Source organism: Solanum stenotomum, chromosome 2, assembly GCF_019186545.1.
Source record: "Solanum stenotomum isolate F172 chromosome 2, ASM1918654v1, whole genome shotgun sequence".
Classification (NCBI taxonomy): Eukaryota; Viridiplantae; Streptophyta; class Magnoliopsida; order Solanales; family Solanaceae; genus Solanum; species Solanum stenotomum.
The window spans coordinates 39,231,239-39,249,121 of NC_064283.1; the positions used below are offsets into that span (position 1 = coordinate 39,231,239).

Consider the following 17,883-nt stretch of genomic DNA (forward strand, 5'->3'; position numbering starts at 1 on the left):
TAAATTCTGGTGTATAAGAGTTTTCATAATAAAATTCAAAATTATATCATAACTTTGATTCTAGTAAAATATTTGTCAGTAAATATGCTTACAATTTTTGGTGTCTTATTTCACTATGTAGCAAGAAAATTATGGAGATGTTCCTACCACTGCAGCACCATTATGTTCCCCAAATGTGAAACTTGAGGTAGGCCTTTATATATCTATGTTTGGTAAATGAACATTCAATTCTTAAAATATAATTTGCAAGGTTAAGAAAATTGAGAAAGTTAGCACACACTATGGGTGTGTTTAGTATGAAGGAAAATATTTTTCGAAAATGTTTTTCAATTTTCTCATGTTTAGTTGGGTTAAATGTTTTGGAAATGTTTTCCAAATCAACTCATTTTCCTCAAATTTAAGGAAAATGACTTCCCTTAAAAAATTAAGGAAAACATTTTCCAAAACTCTCTTCCAACTTCAAATTACAGTTTGTTTTTGTTGAAATAATCAATTTATTTTGTCCCTACCCTCAACCCCCCCTCCCTCGCCTAAACACCCCCAAAAAAAATAATTTAAAGCTTGTTTTTAAAAATATTTTTAACTTCAATTTTTTATTTTGTTACCCCTCACTCACCCCTACCCCAAAAAAAAAATTAAAAGTTATTTTTAAAAGATATTTCCAATTTCAATTTTTATTTTTTTACTCCACCCCCTACCCTCGACCCCCCCCCCCCCCAATCAACCTCCCTATCTGCCACCCACCCCCTCCAAAAACTATTTTTAAGTTTGTTTTTAACCCCAAAAAATATTAAGTTTGTTTTTAAAAAATATTTTCAACTTCAAATTTTTATTTTTTTCACCCCCGATCTCCCCACCCACCAGGCCCCCCAAAAAAAATTCAAGTTTGTTTTTAAGAAATATTTTCAATTTCAAAAATTATTTTGTACTCTCTAGTAAAAATAAAAGATATTTTCTCAAAAACATTTTTTATTCATAAATCAAACACTAAAAAATCTTTTCCGAAAAATATTTTCTACTCACCAACCAAACATTAGAAAATAGGGAAAATGCATAAGTACCCCCCAGCCTATGCCCAAAATCTCTGAGACACACATAACCTTTACTAAGGTCCTATTACCCCCCTGAACTTATTTTTTTAATTAATTTTCTACCCCTTTTCGGCCTACGTGGCACTATCCTTGAAAAAATTGTCAACACACGCTGGGCCCACAAGATAGTGCCACGTAGGCTGAAAAGGGGTAGAAAATTATATATAAAATAAGTTCGGGAGGGTAATAGAACCTCAGTAAAGGTTAGGTGTGTCTCAGAGATTTTGGACATAGGCTGGGGGGGTACTTATGCATTTTCCCTAGAAAATAAGTCAAAACTCTACTTGTTTTCGAGGAAAACATTTTCCTTCATACCAAACACACCCTATAAAAAAAATTCTTTACTATATGATTTTTTTATTCAGCTTTCCTCCCTAATTAATTAGTGGAGATGATTTTACTTTGGAACGAAAGGATTCTAAAATAATTTGGCACACACCAAATATTCTAACTAATTTTGGTCTCTTCTTTCCATGTGTAAGTCGGTAATTTAAGAGGAATGTTGATGAAATGTCCCTGAATTATGAATATGACATTTTGGAACTGTTTAGGTCATGTCATATTTGATAATACACTCGATGAAATGACTGTGAATTATGAATATTGTTGAGATTCTTCGTCACTGTAAATTTACCAAATACAATCACTTGTTGAATTCCTTTTTCAAAGATGAAAACATTCATCTAATTCACCAATTTGATAATTTTCCTGCTGTTTAGTTTTCATTCCTTTTGTATAATTCATTTAGTTTTTCATGATTTCATATATTTGATTGTGTTTTTATTAGTGTGTGTGATCTCGTCTTGTTATGTGAGAACCAACTGAAAGGTAAAGACGTCACTCGCTTTTTATATGAGAATAAAAATGCATGCATTACATGTTAATTATTATAAAATTTGGGGAAAATGCATAAGTACCCCCTCAGCCTATGCCCGAAATTCCAAAGACACACCTAACCTTTACTAAGGTCCTATTACTCCCCCGAACTTATTTTATATGTAATATTCTACCCCTTTTTGGCCTATGTGGTACTATCTTGTGGGCCCAGCACATGTTGACAATTTTTTCAAGGATAGTGTCGCGTAGGCCGAAAAGGGGTAGAATATTATAGATAAATTAAGTTCAGGGGGTAATAGGATCTTAGTAAAGGTTAGGTGTGTCTCTGAAATTTCGGGCATAGGCTGGAGGGGTACTTATGCATTTTCCCTAAAATTTGTATCACAACAAATTAATAATGTATATTAGAGTATATAGTTTAAGCTGTCAATTATACAATTAACTCATATAAAATCATATTTTCATTTATTACTAGCTTATTTTGGCACTAATAATTTTATATCATATTACAAACACATTATTTATTTGTTATAACTCAAAAATAGACATAATGGCACTCGTTTTATCCCACCAAGGCAAGTCAGTCTAATAGCCAATCATTATGATATAATGCAGAAATAAACTATGACAAAAAAAATTGAATAACAATTTATAATGCGGATTACAAGTCAACTTAACTAAATCCCCAAAACCTAGTTGTCACGTGCACAATCCTCTAATGTATTACACTACAGTTGAAAGAAAACACAACTCTCAAATGATGTTTGTCTCTAAAATAGAACAAGATCATAAATAGGAGTAAGAAAGTCCGCTGAGATGATAAACAACTGTCTCACAAATCTCCAAAAATGGGCTAGTAAGCTACAAAAATGTAGAAGCAAGGGGTGATTACCAAACCACACAGTACTCAATAAGCAAACTCTTAAACACAAAGCTAAGAGTATAGAATACATTTACTTATGTCACTCCAACCGAACTTCCACAACTACAACATGTAAAAATCAATCCAACCTAACAGTGTACAATTTAAATATCTCATAGCTCAATAACAACTCTCCAACAATTACAGATCAATAGTAAATCAGATCAAGTCATCAATCACTAGTTCCACAGAAAGGCACTCACAAATTCACAAATGATATATATATATATATATATATGTATGTAGTGCAATGAAAAGTAATGAAACGTGTAGTGATGCATGTCTTATCTAATGATACACACATGTTGTCTCTCAATCCGGAATCCATGGGGGACATATATGTCCATGCATCCATTCGACATGCAAGACGGCACTTGATAATAGAATTCACCTCAGCGTTCGACATGTCCCTCAAATTATAATTGTCACGATCCAATTTTTCAGGTCGTGATGGCGCCTACTATATCCCACCACTAGGTAAATAAACCCTTAGCCCGGACCCATAAGCAACGAGCTACCAAGCAAAAGCCAACAAATTAAAAGCGTAAAGCTTATATCAAGCGAAGAGAAGATAATCAACGGAAAACAATATAGAAACCATCCAAAGACTTGGCATCAGTCAGTAGTTGAGAATTTAATCCAACATAAGAGTACAAGACTTCTACAAATACAAGATAAGCACGTGATAATGTCTTTAAATACAACATAAAGATTAAGCCTAGCCAAAAATAGATGGAAACTCACAACTCCAGACGCTAGGATCTCACCCAAGTCTCCAAAAATTCTAAGCTGCTCCGCACGACTCCAATCAACAGTTAGAACTCAAACTGAGATTTGAAGGGGGCAAAAGTGTAGTATGAGTAAAAACACGGTATATAGTAAACAACGTCTGACTAAGCTAAAACAAAATAACACAAGCATAAACAAGTAATAGGAAAAACATAACATGAGTAACTAAATAGAAAATACTAAAATAGACAGGAAATGGAGAATAGAAACAGGAAATTTATTTTTTTAGTTTCTATTTTCTCAAATTATTATTTAATTATATTTATTATGTTGATTCCTAAAATATATGAGAAGAAAAAAATTAACGATTCCTAAAATAAATGGTAAGAGGTATTAGTAAAATTAGTAAAAAACTCCTAAAATAAAATACATGCGAAGGGGAGGTGAGGAACTAATGTTTAGGTACTAGATAAGTCTGCCCGTGCAGAGAACGGACCTGAGATTTAGATACATAATAATAATTTAACATTGTTACTCTCTATTACATAAATTTCATTTAAATCCTAAATAACAATAATCTTTTACAACTAACCATAATTTCGAAAAGTGTAATTCATAAGAGAATTCTTTAGAAAGAATACCCATAGATCTACCAACACAGCAGTGATGCAAATTTAGTAAATCATGCTTCTTTGTAGACACTATTTCGAGGAAGCAAACATCTTCAATATCCCTAAATTTATTGATGTAACATTTCTCAAAGGCAAAAGAGAATATGAGAAAAATTGCTACACTTGATCCAGCCCACTGTCATAAATTTATTTCCTATAAAAATTGCCAAAAAAAAATTTGTTGTGTATTTCTCCATTTCTGTTATGCAAGTTATATCAGGCCTGAAATTTAAAACATCAAGCACATTATTTGTGAATCAAAACGTATCATCCTAGTCCCCAGCTCCACCTCAATTTTCTTTCTCAAATATTCCTCCTCTAGCCCAAAGGCGCTCATATATGCGTTGAAATACTGTATGCAGTGCATCAGAGAATTGTTTTGACAAAGGCTTCACATCCTGCCAACAATATGAGCAATTTAAACAGTAAGAACTTCAGAAACTGTATGTCAAACCCTTTATTTCATTTACTCAACTTATTTCACCACTTTAATTGATAGCATCATCGATTTCCATTTTCAGAGATTTAAGAATTCCAGTGAACTCCTCAACTGTCTCAGCGGAGCGAAAAACATTCGCCAAAGCTTCCTGGCCAGCCTTGTCGTTAGTAGTTTTGGACAGTGCATTCTTAGCATCGTAGATGACAACATCTGGGAGTTCATGCTAGCTTGCAGCCATTAAGTCTTTAAAAGCGTGTTTGACCTCTGAATCTTCTATTGTGGAAGGATTCTAGCATTCTAAAGTTTAAAAAAAAATATCCATGTAATGTCAAATTGTTGATGCAAGATCATGAAATTGATACAAAAAAATAGAAAACTACAAGTACTTGGCGGGTAAGGTGATTACAAAGCTTCTCGTTTTGCAGATTCACCACCTATAAAATATACTTTTGAAAACGTAAGAAGTAATCATAGAAGGCATGTTTCCTCACTAACAATGCTAAATATGTCACAGTAACTATGAATTATAAATAACACATTCCAGAATATAACTCCTACAGGTTCTTGAATCCAACTCCTTCACTTAACCAGGTATCTGCATTCTTACATTTGTTAACACTACAACTTACACAGGATCATTTAGTTAATAGTAATTGAACACCATAATATAAGTGTGCCAGCAAAAAATTTATTTGTTGAATGAGGATTATGATCACTCTAATAAGACGACTAAACGATATCAATTATAGTAATAAAGAAAATAGCAACGTTCATGACCCATGAGTCGCTCCCACCGAATTAAATAGTACTTACAGAAACATCGGCAGGTAAATCAACACCAATTAGTCATTATTAGAATCATAAGTAATATAGTAAGAAAAACAAAGGTATACACTAATATTGAGAAGATACTACTATTGACCTTTAACAAAGTGACTAAAGATAGACCACATTAACAAATGTGTTGTATTTTCTTCCAGGCACCATCTTAAGAACCATTAATAAACTAAAGTTCAAAATCATCTCCTCTTTTTCTTCTTCACTTGTTTAAAAGCTAAAAACGATTAAATATATTCATGTTTCTATATTATTTTAGGTTCTCAAACAAGATTATTGACCTTTGCTCAACAATATATATTTTCTTAACATAAAAGTGTTGCATACAAGGCATTACCATTGACCAAATATTAAAAAAAAAATGTTCAAAAGCATTCCTAAATCATGCCAAAACGTAAATTTCATCCTTCATTATCCTTGTGAACAACAAACATCTCTAGAATGGCAAGTCATACAATCATCAATACATAACTTTAAAGCCAATTAATAAACTCGATTAGGCATTTTCCATATAGGAAATTCAAAAGCAAAATTACCAATGGAAAAAATAAGTAATAGATATTTCACAACTGAATCAAACAGTTTATTCATGCATTTTATCAAACAGGTGGTATGCATTTCACAATACTTTCTTAAAAAAAAGATGTCTCCAACCAAACAACTCAATCCGACAATAAAGATTTTTCCTCAGAGAAGATTATCAATTGAAGTTGTACTAGGCGAGTAAAGCATAGCAATAGCACCGAAATACAAGGGAGAATAGGATTGAAATAGACAGGAACATATAAGTACTCACCGGAGATTTTTGGGCTAAGAAGAAAACCATGTTGTTGTTGGATAGTGATTTAACTTTCAACATTCAAGTACTCCAGATTCAAACTTCATCAACCCATGGAACTGAATCTAAAATCAAAGCTTTACAAATCTATTCAACCAAACGTAGAAATCGGGAAAAAATTGAAGCTGAAAAGAAAATCAACTAAAAATAGAGAGAGAACAAGAATTACCTCAAAGTTACAGCAATACCTGGGAGATGGAAAACTTCATAAAAATGCAGTGCTTGGAGAATGTGGAAGTTTTTCAGTTTTTCATCTTGAAAACTTTGCAAGATGAAGAACCTCTGGGGGGGTGCGTGGGGGGAGGGTGAGACTTGAGAGAATGTGATGAAGTCCATGGAAGTATCCATGGATGACAGCACAACAAAATAGTGGCCACCCAACACGTGGAATAAGATGAAAGTAGGAAAATGAATTGTAATGACCAAAATACCCTTAGCTAATAAAGCCCCCAAGGCCTAGCTCAAGTGGCAAAAGGTGGAGGATTTGTGGCTTAGGTCGTAGGTTCAAGCCCCACACCATGCAAAGCGAAGCCCGATATTTAAGTGGAGAAGGGTAGAGGGGCGGGCCCATTATCCACCTAGTTTAGAAGATTGTGATTCGTCCAAAGGGCAGATCACAGATGAATTTCTCGGTTATCAAAAAAAGAAAAAAAAAATATCCTTAGCTAATAAAAAATAACCAGGCAAGCAGACATGTTGATACCAAGGAGCTTCCCACTCTTCTAATATAGTAGAAAATGTAATTTTATTTTATTTTACTATTAAAATAAGGATACTAATTAATCTTGGAACCTAACGTGCATTTGTAGGATCCAAGTTATTCCTTCTTGAAATTAAAAGTGAATAAATTATTTAAAGCCTCCAAGTTAAAATCTACCTTACCTTGCCATATTTAGAATCTTCATAGAATTTTTAAGTCCTTAATATTAGAATAATAATTAAATAATAATTATTTGAGAAAAAAAATCTATAATTACATTGGTGGGAGTGTGCCCGGCAAGCCAGTAGTGCAATGTCAAGGAAACATTTGAAGATCCCGATAGCAAGCTATCGTGGTGGACCTCCACTTAAAAAAAATTAGTTAATATCGTGTGGATCAATGACCCATATATAAGTGATAAGAAATAGATACTACACTTGATCTTAGCAAAAAAGGCCTAGAAAGGTATGTTTTTCTATGTGTTTTGCGACCTCTTTTATATGCAATTTGTTACACAAAATCTCTCTTTACATTTTCAATTATTGTTATCAAATAGTTTATATATGACACTTTACTACTACACTTCTTATATCGATCAAGGCTCAACATCATGACAACAAAAATATTTTGTAGATTCATAGAATTTTTACAAAAGAACTTTATTGCATATCAAATGAAATTATCTAAATTTAGGACTATAATTGGTGGGGTGTGCTAGGCAAAAGCAGAAGTGCAACACCAAGACACTTGAAGGTCCTGATAGCAAGCTACCGGGATGGACCTACTGTTGTGTTTTAAAAGGTGTGAATGGAAAATGAAAAGTTGCGACTTTTATGAAGAGTTATGATTTTTATTAAAAGTTGTGACTTTTATAAAGAGTTGAGACTTTTATGAAAAGTTGTTACTTTTATGAAAGGTTGTGTGACCTTTCATAAAGATTGTGACTTTTCCAAAGGGTTGTGACCTTTCCGGTAAGGCACAATAAGAACCTTCTCATACGACCCTTTGTTTTCTATAAATTGAGGAATTTCCTCTCATTTTAAAAATAAAATAAAATTTGGACTTCTTCTACTACTACTAAATCTAGTATTCTAAGTGTACTTTACTGCCTTTGAGTGGTTCGCTGACACCATGGTTTTAGGTACCGATACACCGGTGAGTAAGATCGTTCTATCCTGGGAGGATATATGCCATTAACCTCGGGTACTTGAGGGGAATAATTTCCTTAAGGGGATGCTGTGCATTCAGTGGGCTCGATTTCTTCTTTAAGAAAAAATTGATAACCTGATTTCTGAAGTTTTCCTAATACGAACCATTCCATTTTCCGTGAATGCTTTTACAGTTTGTCCTATCCATCCGTTAGGAAATCCTTTGTACTTTTGAAGTTTCAAAACCTTGGTCTATAGATCCATCAACGGTTTGTAGAACCTTTCACGAGTTGTACAAAGCATCCGTCCTATCAATCCATTTTTTCCAACTTTATGACGATGATCTACGAATGGGTCTATGGTCCATAAAAAATTTTACGAACCGTAAAACCTACCGCAACCTTGATCCTGAAAATCCAATTTCTGAAGTTCACTTCACGAGAGACATCCACAGACCATGCAACTTTATACGGTCTATAAGTCCTTTCATAAATCTAAAATTACATACTTCAACAACTTTTTCTGCACTTTTCAACTTTATCTGAGTCAGGCATTTTCAAGGTGTTACAGTTGAAGTAGAAGGGAACATAGTTACATGATTCATTCTTTAAAATCTCCATATATAAGATTTAATATGATAGTGTTTATCGAGTTTGTCACGCCCCGAGCCTACACCCTGAACGTAGCCGACACTCGAGAACCATATCTGGCCCCAAGCGAACCCTTGGCCTACATGATTCTCAGCGGAAGACTTTAAGCATTAGTAAGAGAATTCAAATGCAATTTAAACTCAACTGTCACAAACTAAACTTAGAATGTTTTAGAAACAAACATTCAACTTAGCCAAAGTGGCAACTCAAGTCTTAACATAAACAACAGAAAATGGAAAGACTAAAGAACAAATAACTAACTGTTTATGAAACCTCTAAACTATGAGGGATGTCGGGACAAGACCCTCTGTCATCCTAACAACTGAAAATGCTAAAAACAATGTAAAAAGGGATCCTCCGGAAAGCAAAGAGGCTCACCAACTGGCTCTTAGTCCTCGATTGGATCAACGAGGCGCTAGATGTTGATCCGGATTACCTGTATCTGCATCATAAAACGATGCAGGCCAAATGGCATCAGTACATTGAATGTACGAGCATGCGAAGGGAAAACTAAACTTAACATAAGCTTGAACTGAATTCTGAAAGGAGCACTTACCTCAGCTTTACTCAACTCATGGATACTCAACTCAATGCATAAATAAACACCAGTAAAGATGCAGTTTATATAAAACATTTAAACAGTAGGTAGCAACTCAATGTATTGAAAAATACAATAACTCAATGTGTGTGTGTGTGTGTGTGTATATATATATATATATATATACACATACTTCTGTGGGAGTTTCTCTAACTGACAACCATCACTATGAGTTATGTGATGGTACAGCGTCTCGCCCACGCTGCCAGAATTGTCCTATAACTTGCCAGGATATAGGACGCCTCAACTAAGTGGATCCACTAGTCTATGCTAAAAACATTAATCATCTAAAAAGTATGACTCTTTCTACCCACGATGGCGACATGGTTTATGGAGACTTGAGTTATTATGAAATCGTTCCCATATCGATGCTCAATACTACTCCCAAAATACATTCAACTCATATGTTTAAAAACATAACTCTTTCTCTGTAGTTTGAGATTATTACTCAAAAACTAGCTCAAAATCTCTCTTGAAAATCAGTGTTTCCTCTCTTGTTTAAATGTGAAAATATTTTACTATTGGGAATACTTAGTTCTCATATAATCTTTTGAAGAAATAAGCTCCACTCTTACTCAACTCAATACTCAAATCTTTAAAACAAGTTTAAAACGTTTGCAAAACTTTTGAAAAGACTCTAAGAACACTCTAGATTTGGCTCTTAACTTTCCTTGAATTTGAATTTATGGATTCATGGTTATGATTCGTGTTTACAGATAATTTCTAAATGTTTAGAAGTCATTTAGAGTAGTTAGAATCGATAGGAAGTGTTAGTACACTTTAGAAGGACTCAGACGGGCTAAACGACGAAGAACGGGTTGGGCCAGGCGACCCTGGCGTACTACTGGCACGAGGCGCCAGCCCCTAAGTTCAGAGACCCATTTCTAGCGCACTGTTGACGCATCAGTGGCGCGTCGCGCCAGCTTTTCCCCAGGCTAACCCGACGAACTTTTCAACTCGTTTTCTAACCTTAATTCGATTCTATTTCTCAATTTCCCTTTAGATTCATATACCCAATACATGTACACAAGAATCTAACCCAAAGCAATTCTAAAAATCGACACGATTATCTCAAAAACTCCTCAATCTTAGCCCAATTCAAGAACGAAAGCAAATTTAAGAACACACATCAAGAACATCACACTTTCAATCTTTATAGGACGAATTCGCGCTGAAATAAACATGTTTGGCGCGTGGGTGAACGAACGCAATGTTATGTGAATTCACATACCTCGTAGGATTGAATCCTTGGCGAAATCCACAATCAATTCCTCAAGAAATCGACAAATCTTGACCTTTCTCCTCTTTTCTCCTCTAGAGTTCTTTTCTCTAAAACCCTAGCGTATAATTTGAGTGCGTAAACTGAACCATTTATGTTTAGACCCCTAAGTAATCACCAAAAACGAATTAAGCTAATTGGGTAATGAAAAGACCAAAATACCCTTTTAAAATCTGGTTTTGACTTTCCTTATCCAGACAATCCGACTTCAAACAAACATATCTCCCTCATACGAACTTGAAAATGAGAAAACTCGGTGGAGTTGGAAAGATAATTCAAAGACCTTTCATACGGTATATTGTAGCCCACCTAACTCATCATGTGCTAGGAGTTACGGTCGTTTGAAGTTGACCCAAAACTTATACTTAACATAACTTGCCAAATTTCAGTTTTTTATTCTTTTCCAAAAATGGTTCTTTCTAATTTTAGATCTTTTAAATAACGGGGTGTTACAGAGTTTATTACTAAAATGTTACTTGACTTTCTTACATGAAACAAATGTACTACTTATTGTTACCATTCTTGAAGGGAGAATTATTTCAAGATATTTTTAATTATCTTAATAGTATGTTTACTGACTTATCCCCATTAAAAATGGTTGAGGTTAAGTATTATTACACATTGAACTAGTGTTTCACTCCCCAATATATTTTACAAAAAAATACAAGTGATGTTGGTAAATATTTTATTAATTAGAACTTACAAGTTGGATATTCTTGATGAGCCCCACACTTGTTCGTGTGGGCATCAAGCTTATTTATTTGTTATGGACCTTTCTTTGAACTCTAAGATTCACTCCATAGGCAATTCCTTTATTTGATTCATGAATATTCTTTTGTTATTATAGATGTATGGCTAGAATCAAACTTTTTTCGTATTTGGAGATGAATTTAGTAGTATTACCTTGTGTATAGATTCCTTTTTTCGTTTTGTTGATTTTTGAGATAGAAAATTTTTGTATAGGCCCAGAAACTAGGGAAAATTTCCCGATTTTCTTTAAGTTTCTACTAATGCTTACTTTGAAATTTGATTCCCTTAGCATCGCCGGTGATCATGATCTCTAAATTGGATCGTCACAAAATACCTAGATTGTTTATTAATAAAATATTCTTGCTTCTTCAGATTTTATTTGTTGTTGTTTGATTATTCTTCATACATTAAAATTTTATTTTAAACAAATTGGCACGTTCGATGGGATGAAGTTTGCCCTTCATCTCTTCTCTAACAAATCAGATCTGTAAATCAGAAGCCACAAAATTGCAAAGATGGAAGCTTTATTTTTATGAGTACTTCAGGTCTCCTTTTTGAGTTTCATTAAGTCTACACTCCAACAAGCCTTGGATATAGGGGAGTAGACATCAAAAATTTGTGGGACTCTACAAAACGAGTTCGATTTCAGTTAGGGTTCTTGAAACCTATTCTACCCTTGTGAGAAATATAAGAAAAGAATATTATTGAATTGTTGTCGTTTACATTATTACATTGAGACCCTATTTATAGACCCTAGAATACAATCCTTTACCAAGTAGGATACTAGTTAGTATTCCTATTTCTATTTCTATTTCTATTCCTATTCTAATAGGATTGTATAAACCTATTCCTATTCTTATAGGATTGTATAAACCTATTCCTATTCTAATAGGATTGTATAAACCTATTCCTATTCTAACACTCCCCCTCAAGCTAGTGCATACAATTCATGTACCTAGCTTATTACAAATGTGGTTAACACGAGGACCGATGAGGGGATTGGTGAGATATCTGCAAGTTGATCACACGACTTCACAAAATTGACAATCAATCTCATTGTGCTTGGTCATCTCTAGAAATATTGAATTTGATGCATAATGTTGATAAAACACAGAGTAATAAAATTACAATGTTGAACTTTCCAAACCAAGCTTGTAAAGACTGTTTCAGACCATAGAGTGACTTACGTAATCAAATACAAGGTTACTAAACTCCCCTGAGCAACAAAATTAGGTGGTTGCTCCATATAGACTTCTTCACAATGCAACGGTCGCCGAAAGTGCTCAAAATCTAGTATAAAGTGTATGGATCATGTTGGAATCAATAGACGAGTCAATATTAAACAAGAAAGTCACCGAAAAATTGGCCGAAACATGCTCATATGCCGGAGTATTAGATTTGATGGCTAAAAGTGGTTACAATCTAAGAAATAAAATTATATGGGTAGGTTGGAATGATGTCACTAGAAAATAGAAATTATATAGGATAGTTCGAATTGATGGAACGACCCCATTGAAAAAGAGAAATAATATAGGTAGGGTCGGAATGATGACATGACCCTACTGAAAAAGAAAAATTATACGGGTGGGTTGGAATGATGGCACAATCCTACGCAAATCAGATTTGAGGAGTCACCGAAAAGACGAATGGAACTATGCAAATCAAATTTGAGGAGTCACTAAAAAGACACATGATGCTATGCAACTCAGATATGAGAAAATAGTTCGAAAAAATCCACGATACTACACAAATTAAATATGAAAAGTAGTCCGAAAAGATGCACGGTGCTACGCAAATCAAATATACAAAAAAAGGTAGTCATTGGAAGGATGGAACGGTGCTACAAAAATTATATAAGAAAAATTAGTCACTGGAATGATGGCACGGTGCTACACAAATTAAATATGAAAAAATAGTCACCGAAAAGATGGCACGGTGCTACAAGTTAGATATAAGAAAGTAGTCACCGGAATGATGGCACGATGCTTACATAAATCAAATATGAGAAAATAATCACCAGAAAGATACATGGTGACCCAACTTTTGCTAACATAATTGTTGGCCAGACGGGCAGCATATATGAGTAATAGTTGCCCGCGGGCAGGGGAAGCACTTTGATTGTTTACCAAGATTGTAGAAGCTCCGATACCATGTAAGAAATATAAGAAAAGAATATTATTATATTGTTGTCCTTTACATTATTACATTGAGATCCTATTTATAGACCCTAGAATACAATCCTTTACCAAGTAGGATACTAGTTGGTATTCCTATTTCTATTTCTATTCCTATTCCTATTCTAATAGGATTGTATAAACTTATTCTTATTCTAATAGGATTGTATAAACAGATTCTTATTCTAATAGGATTGTATAAACCTATTCCTACTCTAACAACCCTAAATTCTAAGTCATGTCTATTTAAACGGTAATATATTTCCTTTAACACACATCTAAAAATGCAATAAACTCTTGGTATGTTCATAAAGAGATCGAGTCATCAAATATTGTCTTTGTCAAAGTCGTCTTTGACATTCGTAGCAATCAAATACTCCCTCTGTCCCTAATTACTTGTCCAATTTTGAATTGACACGCCTATTAAGAAATCAATTAATGACATAGTGAGTTTACCATTTTACCCCTATTAATTATGAAATGGATGAAAAGTTCTGCATTTTTCAAAGTAAGTAGTCATTTAATTGAGGGTATAATAGGTAAAAAAAAATTGTCCTTTCTTGATTTGTCAAAATGGACAAGTAATTAGGGACAACTATAAAAGGAAAAGTGGACAAGTAATTAGGGACAAAGAGAGTACATCCTAAGAAGGTCCAAATCATCCTGTATTCAAGAAATGCGCTACTACCAGCCATCTAATTAGAGAGAAGAATCAAGGGATATACAGAACCTTACCCATACGTTTATTGATAAAATATTCTTACTTCTTCAAATTTTGTTAGTGGTTGATTTATTTTTTATACATCAAAATTTATTGTAAGCACATAAACAAGTAATTAAATTATACAACTATATCTCTTGCAAGAAAGCATTTGCTCTAATAAAAAAAAATAAAAGATTGTGATTCAAATTATAGAAGAGGGAGGGATATTATGAATTTTAGAAATACTAAAAGAGGCTTATGTTAAAGTAAAAATTTTGGAAGCGAAGAATAAGAGACATATTTTTTGGAGAATTTTTTTTTCTTGTTTTCTTCCAATTCATCCTCATCAGTCATCAATGTCATTGATGCATCAATAGAAGTGGCCAAAGCCTCATGTATTTACTTCATGTTCTCAATTTGTGCAACACCTATGAAGTACCTAACTTAGATAAAAGTTATAAAGTGTAGAAGAACTGTTGAAGTTTGCAATTTTTGGGTTTCATAGAAAGTGTTTACGGACAGTATAAGTTTGCATGGTCCGTAGATGCCACCCGTGAAGAGAACTTCAGAAGTTTGAATTTTCAGGATCAGGGTTACGGCAGGCTTTACGGATCGTAGATTATCTTCATAAAGTTGAAAAATGGGTTGATAGGACAAAAAAGTTTTAAGGCTTATGGATGGTTCTAAATCGTGGATGAATTCATAGACCAAAGCTCTGAACTTCAAAAATGTTAGGCATCCCTTACCTTTCATGGAAGGCCAAGATGGGTCGTGGAAAGTATTACAAACCGTAGAATGGTTTGTACATTGGAACTTCAGTAATAAGGGATCTCAATTTCTCAGCTTCCACGGACATATGAACGGGCCTTGTTGTCTTTTACAAACTGTGGAAGGGTGGTCCGTAGATCCAAACTTCAGTAGGCCAGTTTTCCTTTTTGCCATCTCGAGGCCTTTCACGGTCCGCGAACAGTTTTACAGACTGTAAAAGGTGTCTATGAATGGCTTCCGATAGACTTTAGTCAGGGCTATTATAGTCTTTTCCCACTTTTTTAATTTCTATACTACATCATTTTGGCCTATTTTAAGTTTGTATATATGATTCCTAATTACCATAACCTCCTCATTTCCTCTCATTCTCTCAAAATCAATTTCTTCTCTTTCAAGGCAAGAACAGGGATTCAAGTTTCAAGTCTCTTCTTCCAAATTCAAGCTAGGGTTTCAATCAAGGTATGTAGAAACTTCAACAATGGGTTCTTCTTTACTCATTGAGTCCCAAAAAAACCTCAATTTCTTAATTTATGGATTACCCAAATTCTAGGGTTTCATGATTTCCCATGGATTCTTGTTGAATTATAGATTTTTCCGTGATTGATCATATTATGCATGAATAGATTCTAATTCAATGTTTCAGTGATATTATCATGAACTCATAACATGCAAGTATTTTCTTGATCATAATTATGTTATTTTCACATGCATACTTCAAATTATCATTTTTTTATGAATAAGGATGTTTTCAGATAAATTATCATTCAGTATGTATGATTATCATTAGGGGTGTTCACGGGTTAGTTTGGATCGGTTATTGGTCAAAATCAAAACCAAACCAACTTAATCGGTTTTAAAATTATCAAAACCAAATCATACCAAATATAATATACATTTACCGATTTGGTGGTTATCGGTTTCGGTTTGATTTGGTTCGGTTATTCGGTTATTAACCATACACATAAATAAAAGAAACAATTCATTCAAAATGTGAAAAAAGTGACAACAATCCATTCAAAACAAAAAATAGTTAGAATGACTTAAATTACCGAACTTTCGATCACTGAATTTACTATCAATAAAACTTTAAAATTCACTATATTGGCCAAGAAGGAAGAGACAATAACATTTTCAGTCCCACAAAGAATTGTCATAGACACTCATATTACATGAAATCAATAAGATAAATGTTTTCGCCTTGGGCATTCTTGCTTTCAATAAGTAAAGTATAAAGAAATTTTATTGAAAGCATATATAAGATCTTTAAAATTGTTTATAAAAACAATATATTAAGTATGTATATTAATAAAATATATGTATATAATTCATCAGTTCAGTTTGGTTATTTCTTCAGTTTTTTCGAATAAAACCATAACCAAATCAAATACTACCGGTTTTCAAAAATCTAAAACCAAACCAAACCCAAATAAAATCGATTTTATTTTACTGGTTTGGTTTGATTTTTCGATTTGGATCGATTTTTATCCAAACCATGAACACCCCTAATTATCATGATTAGATTCTTTTAGATAGTGTCCCTCAAACTATGTTATGATATCATGATTTAAGGATCGAGATTATATTCAAAACTCTCATGCACGGTCCTAGGTACCTATATTGAACCCAATCTATCAATTTGTTGAAGCACTTTCTCTTCAACTCTCGTTGAAGAACTTGTCACCAATTATTAATTTGTTGAAACACTTTCCTTCAACTCTCATTGATGCACATGTTGGAAACTTCCAATTTGTTGATGCATTTGTCGCCAACTTCCGATTTGTTGAAGCGCTTTCTCTTCAACCTTCAATTGTTGGAGCACCTTTCTCTCCAACATTTCAATTGTTATGCACTTGCATTTTCTCTTCAATCTTTAATTGTTGGAGCACTTTCTCTTCAACATTCCAGTTTTGTTAATGCACTTTCTCATCAATATTCAATTATTAAAGCATTTTTCCTCCAACAACCCAACTTTGTTGATGCACTTTCTCATCGACTATCAATTTTGTTGGTTCACTTGAGATCAACTTTTACCTTCTTTTTCTCTATTTTTCTAACTTTTAGAGAAAAGATTCTTTCTCTTGTTTCATATTTGCTTGCACCTATTTAAATCTACAATATTTTCCGCACCATCATCTTAACATGATTAATTTTTTATGTATATATCATTAGACAGACATGAAATATACATTGGTTGGCACCATCCATCGGTGGCAGACGTTATTTGATTCTTTATCAAGATCGTAGGAGTTATGACATCATGTTAAAAATATTGATGCAAAATCAAAGAACAAGACACTTTTGGGAGAAATTTCCTCTTCTTTCTTATTACTTCTTATTCATACATCACAATATCACCTCCTTTTATAGTCTAAATTTGATTTTTCTTTTTTCCTAATAGAATTACAATAAAATTCTTCATGTCCCAATAGGACTACAATAATAATTTCTTTTTTCCTAATAGAATTACAATAAAATTCTTCATGTCCCAATAGGACTACAATAATAATTTCATTAACTTAGAAGGAAATTTTAAGTGTTGGTATATAGGTCAGAGCAACCGCAACTAAGCGATAGAGAGTTGAGTTGATTAAAGAAAGGTCAAGACTCGAGATGTGGGAGGGATATTAGCTAGTAAAGAAGACTAGGCTTGGTCTCAGACAATTATTCCAATAAGAATACATGCAATCTTGACATATAATAATATAAAACCACAACCTAGCAACATGGAGAAAAGGGAAGTGTTTATACC

At 33.5% G+C, this 17,883-nt stretch overlaps 1 long non-coding RNA gene and 1 other non-coding gene across 2 annotated transcripts; both read right to left on the reverse strand.

Annotated features, from left to right (window-relative positions):
* Positions 1 to 4,428: 4,428 nt before the first annotated feature.
* LOC125855570 (uncharacterized) lies at positions 4,429 to 6,661 on the reverse strand. Its single transcript, XR_007445500.1, has 3 exons — positions 6,534 to 6,661; positions 6,323 to 6,429; positions 4,429 to 4,648 (listed from the first exon to the last, which is right to left on the reverse strand). It is a non-coding gene; the product is annotated as an uncharacterized LOC125855570 (long non-coding RNA).
* Positions 6,662 to 7,346: 685 nt separating this feature from the next.
* On the reverse strand, positions 7,347 to 7,533 carry LOC125857275 (U2 spliceosomal RNA). Its single transcript, XR_007445605.1, has one exon. It is a non-coding gene; the product is annotated as a U2 spliceosomal RNA (small nuclear RNA).
* Positions 7,534 to 17,883: the final 10,350 nt, after the last annotated feature.